This window comes from Uranotaenia lowii, chromosome 2 (genome assembly GCF_029784155.1).
Source record: "Uranotaenia lowii strain MFRU-FL chromosome 2, ASM2978415v1, whole genome shotgun sequence".
NCBI classification, from domain to species: Eukaryota; Metazoa; Arthropoda; class Insecta; order Diptera; family Culicidae; genus Uranotaenia; species Uranotaenia lowii.
Genome location: NC_073692.1, coordinates 10,369,179 through 10,375,014, shown reverse-complemented (window position 1 = coordinate 10,375,014; position 5,836 = coordinate 10,369,179).

Here is a 5,836-nt window from a genome sequence, read left to right as displayed (position 1 = left end):
AAAAATGACAAAAATGACAAAAATGACAAAAATGACAAAAATGACAAAAATGACAAAAATGACAAAAATGACAAAAATGACAAAAATGACAAAAATGATAAAAATGACAAAAATGACAAAAATGACAAAAATGACAAAAATGACAAAAATGACAAAAATGACAAAAATGACAAAAATGACAAAAATGACAAAAATGACAAAAATGACAAAAATGACAAAAATGACAAAAATGACAAAAATGACAAAAATGACAAAAATGACAAAAATGACAAAAATGACAAAAATGACAAAAATGACAAAAATGACAAAAATGACAAAAATGACAAAAATGACAAAAATGACAAAAATGACAATAATGACAATAATGACAAAAATGACAAAAATGACAAAAATGACAAAAATGACAAAAATGACAAAAATGACAAAAATGACAAAAATGACAAAAATGACAAAAATGACAAAAATGACAAAAATGACAAAAATGACAAAAATGACAAAAATGACAAAAATGACAAAAATGACAAAAATGACAAAAATGACAAAAATGACAAAAATGACAAAAATGACAAAAATGACAAAAATGACAAAAATGACAAAAATGACAAAAATGACAAAAATGACAAAAATGACAAAAATGACAAAAATGACAAAAATGACAAAAATGACAAAAATGACAAAAATGACAAAAATGACAAAAATGACAAAAATGACAAAAATGACAAAAATGACAAAAATGACAAAAATGACAAAAATGACAAAAATGACAAAAATGACAAAAATGACAAAAATGACAAAAATGACAAAAATGACAAAAATGACAAAAATGACAAAAATGACAAAAATGACAAAAATGACAAAAATGACAAAAATGACAAAAATGACAAAAATGACAAAAATGACAAAAATGACAAAAATGACCAAAATGACCAAAATGACAAAAATGACAAAAATGACAAAAATGACAAAAATGACAAAAATGACAAAAATGACAAAAATGACAAAAATGACAAAAATGACAAAAATGACAAAAATGACAAAAATGACAAAAATGACAAAAATGACAAAAATGACAAAAATGATAAAAATGACAAAAATGACAAAAATGACAAAAATGACAAAAATGACAAAAATGACAAAAATGACAAAAATGACAAAAATGACAAAAATGACAAAAATGACAAAAATGACAAAAATGACAAAAATGACAAAAATGACAAAAATGACAAAAATGACAAAAATGACAAAAATGACAAAAATGACAAAAATGACAAAAATGACAAAAATGACAAAAATGACAAAAATGACAAAAATGACAAAAATGACAAAAATGACAAAAATGACAAAAATGACAAAAATGACAAAAATGACAAAAATGACAAAAATGACAAAAATGACAAAAATGACAAAAATGACAAAAATGACAAAAATGACAAAAATGACAAAAATGGCAAAAATGACAAAAATGACAAAAATGACAAAAATGACAAAAATGACAAAAATGACAAAAATGACAAAAATGACAAAAATGACAAAAATGACAAAAATGACAAAAATGACAAAAATGACAAAAATGACAAAAATGACAAAAATGACAAAAATGACAAAAATGACAAAAATGACAAAAATGACAAAAATGACAAAAATGACAAAAATGACAAAAATGACAAAAATGAAAAAAATGACAAAAATGACAAAAATGACAAAAATGACAAAAATGACAAAAATGACAAAAATGACAAAAATGACAAAAATGACAAAAATGACAAAAATGACAAAAATGACAAAAATGACAAAAATGACAAAAATGACAAAAATGACAAAAATGACAAAAATGACAAAAATGACAAAAATGACAAAAATGACAAAAATGACAAAAATGACAAAAATGACAAAAATGACAAAAATGACAAAAATGACAAAAATGACAAAAATGACAATAATGACAAAAATGACAAAAATGACAAAAATGACAAAAATGACAAAAATGACAAAAATGACAAAAATGACAAAAATGACAAAAATGACAAAAATGACAAAAATTACAAAAATGATAAAAAATTTGTTAACACCAATGTTATGGAATGGACCATGCATTTCTTTCGTACTTATAATTGATAATTTGACAAATCATAATAAATATTGAATGCAATATATTGTTATTTCATTTTTAGCATGGTAATTCTTTTTTTTCAGATTTTTTTAATTAGCTGCTTCACAATTATCCGATTATTCGTAGCTTTTCAAAATCAAAAGAATCAGCTCAACAATCAATCGAAATGTTTTTTATTGTACTTAATTCACAAATTGCTGCTTTCCTTCTACCTTCAGATTGATAGTTATATCGTTGTTTTTCAACAAATTACTTAATGCCTTGTTTTGTTTTTCTTGGTTCCGTTTAGCTACACATGTAGTGTTTTACAATTTCATAAAATATTCAATAGCATTTTTATAAAAGAAATGATAGTAGGTTTTTTTTAAAAAAAGAATTTCATAATACAAAACAATAAAAAATGAATGCATCTTGTTTATATCGCAGGTTTATCGTAAAAAGTAGAAAACACTTGTCAAATGTGTTTCCTAACCTTTTCCTTTCACCCATCCTCCTAAGCCACGAATTAATTTCTTTAATCCCTTTCTGTTTTTCTTCCTAACTATTGACTACTAGGACTTGGCCGGCGCCGTTATTGATGTTCAAAGAAAGAGAGCTTTAGTTTGCTTCAGTTGAAAGCTGCTAATCTCAATCGCCTTTCTTTTGACCTCTGTGCAAAGTTGGTAGCCTCGATCAATCACGGTGACGTGGACCTTGTTCAAACGAACCACACCAACGATCGTATATTTCTAGATATCCTTTTTAATTGCCTTTTTATTCAAAAAATCAATGATATAATATTATTTTGAAATGTGTCATTAAGCACAGTTTTTACGCATTTTGAGTTCAACGATTTGAGGTGGATGTTAGTATTTAGTCAAATAAGCTAAGCTTAGTTAAGCTAGCTAAAACCGGCAAAGTTGAAAAAATTTACATAAATGACAATCTAACAAAATTAGAAAAATTCAATTTTGTAAATTTTTCCAATTTTGTCAATTTTATTAATTTGGTTATCTTTAATATTTTTTATCAGTTTTGTCCATTTTTTTAAATTTTGACCATTTCTGTCATTTTCGTCAGTTTGGTCATTTTTGTCATTTGTCAATTTGACCAAAATTATCGACTTTGTCGCTTTTGTTCATTCTGCAAATCTCTTGAATTTAGTCATTTTTTAAATTCTGTCAATATTGTCAATTTTTCAAATTTCGTAATATTTTTATGTGTCTCTTTTAATTTGAAGTTATCATGTGTTGTATCACAAAACACATGAATAAATAGGAAGCTCTGAAGAATCTTCTGAATACATATGGCGTGTGACTCTAGCTACTACGAGTAAGGGATTCCTCTCTCATAACAACCTTGATACTTAATAAACTGATTCGCATTGCTCGCCTTCCTCTAACGCTTTCTTTTTCCTAAATTTCTTCTAACACTTTGACCCAGATTCAATTTATTCCGAATCAAAGAAAAGATGGAGGCAAAAGAGGGTTCACCATGTATGTAAGTAAAACAGAAAACCACTCCACATGTCCTTTCTTCACGATTGTCGTCAGCTGCTGCTTTTGCTGCTCCCTGTTCACTAACTCAATGTCAAGCATCTTGTGATGTTTCGGATTTTATTTTCTTTGCAGTTAACCTTTTATCCCCACCGCCACCCATTTTCGGGGGAAAGAATCATAAGATCACACACAAAACGAAGAACCTCCGGGTTTGGCTGTTAGTAGTAGGAAGTTGCTTTACTTTTATTGTATTTTTATAGTATGTTAATAACTTATTTCGTTTTATTCGATAGTAAAAGCGTCCAAATCAAGAGCAATAATTGAGACGGAAAAAAGGGATGTGTGATCACTGAGCAGTGTGTTTAGGAATTATATGGAACGTGTATAGAAAAATACGAGAGCGTCAGAAAAAAGTAACGAAGAGAACAGCAGAAATGAAAAAAAAAATGAAACGATAAATATTACGAAGAAGACAAAAACAAATATTAAGTCGTTGTATTCATTTCAAAGTGCCAACAATGAAAACTCCTAATGAATTTCTCATGATTTGCTGAAGTTTTTAACTTTCTAACGTCATTGAAACTCAACTCAAATTTCGAGAGCACTGAACCAAATTATCGAGCAGCTTTTAACTGTTGATCTTGATACTATTTTCCGTTCAAGGTAACAGAATAGTGCTCGCTCAATTTTCGTCTTTCAACACAATCTCTGTATCGAAAGTAAAACAACCGATTGTGGCATTTATATTTTACGATCCCGCCCTAAATCGACGACTGGTACTTTGGATAGCGGAAATTTGAAGGTTGCATTCCTAACCACACTTTTCCAGCAGGAATGTGCACGAGCTCAACCGAAAGTAAATCCCCGGGAAGTAAATCCTGGGCAAAGGTAACAAGTCGGGGGAAAATTTGAAGAAAACAACCACAAAATAAATATATTACGACGCCTGGCTGCCACCGAAAAACTCCCTTCAGGCAAAAAAAAACACACAAAGTCGAAACCATTCACCACGAGGCGACAGAAATGGCTTGATTAGGATTCGATTTTTTATATGTCACTTGCACACAATCCCAGAGCGATCGTTTCCTTCTGTGTTTTTTTTTTGCTTCTATCGTCTTCCTGGTCCTGTTGCGGTCGTGTCTGGGACTTGATTGGGGCTGTAATAGCTTGACATTCGAGCGCCGATTTTTACGCGATAAATTTTATTTAATGCCCAATATTGTACGGGAAAATCACTTCTGGCGGTAAAAAGCATCTAGCAATAGGTAGGACGAAAGTGGGTTCGGGATATTGGCTGGAATTTGATTCCTTAAGCAGAGCCCCGTGGAAGGGTTGATTCAAAATGAAATCAAAAAGCAGTAGGCTTGGAAAGGGGAAAACTTTGCATGCTTTGATGCAATTCTCAAACCGAAAGCAATATTGTAAATATGTTTCCTTCGGGCCGTAATCAAGTGTGCGTCCGACGCTCGGGAAGTCATTTTCCTAGAATTTAGGGTGGTCTTGAAAGGAAAGGAATTTGATTCATCGTCTCCTACTGAGGTTGTTTCATTGGATATTTCGGCAGTGCTGCTGGTATGACAAAAAAAAGAATTCTTTTTCGGAAAATTACAATCGACACGCATAAGCATCAAGAAAAGAATCAGACCTTGTCGGCTTCCATAAAAAAATGACTAAAATGAAATATTAAAAATTTTCAAAATTGTCAAAATTGTCAAAATTGTCAAAATTGTCAAAATTGTCAAAATTGTCAAAATTGTCAAAATTGTCAAAATTGTCAAAATTGTGAAAATTGTGAAAATTGTGAAAATTGTGAAAATTGTGAAAATTGTGAAAATTGTCAAAATTGTCAAAAGTGCCAAAATTGTCAAAATTGTCAAAATTGTCAAAATTGTCAAAATTGTCAAAATTGTCAAAATTGTCAAAATTGTCAAAATTGTCAAAATTGTCAAAATTGTCAAAATTGTCAAAATTGTCAAAATTGTCGAAATTGTCAAAATTGTCAAAATTGTCAAAATTGTCAAAATTGTCAAAATTGTCAAAATTGTCAAAATTGTGAAAATTGTGAAAATTGTAAAAATTGTGAAAATTGTGAAAATTGTCAAAATGGTCAAAATTGTCAAAATTGTCAAAATTGTCAAAATTGTCAAAATTGTCAAAATTGTTAAAATTGTCAAAATTTTCAAAATTGTCAAAATTGTCAAAATTGTCAAAATTGTCAAAATTGTCAAAATTGTCAAAATTGTCAAAA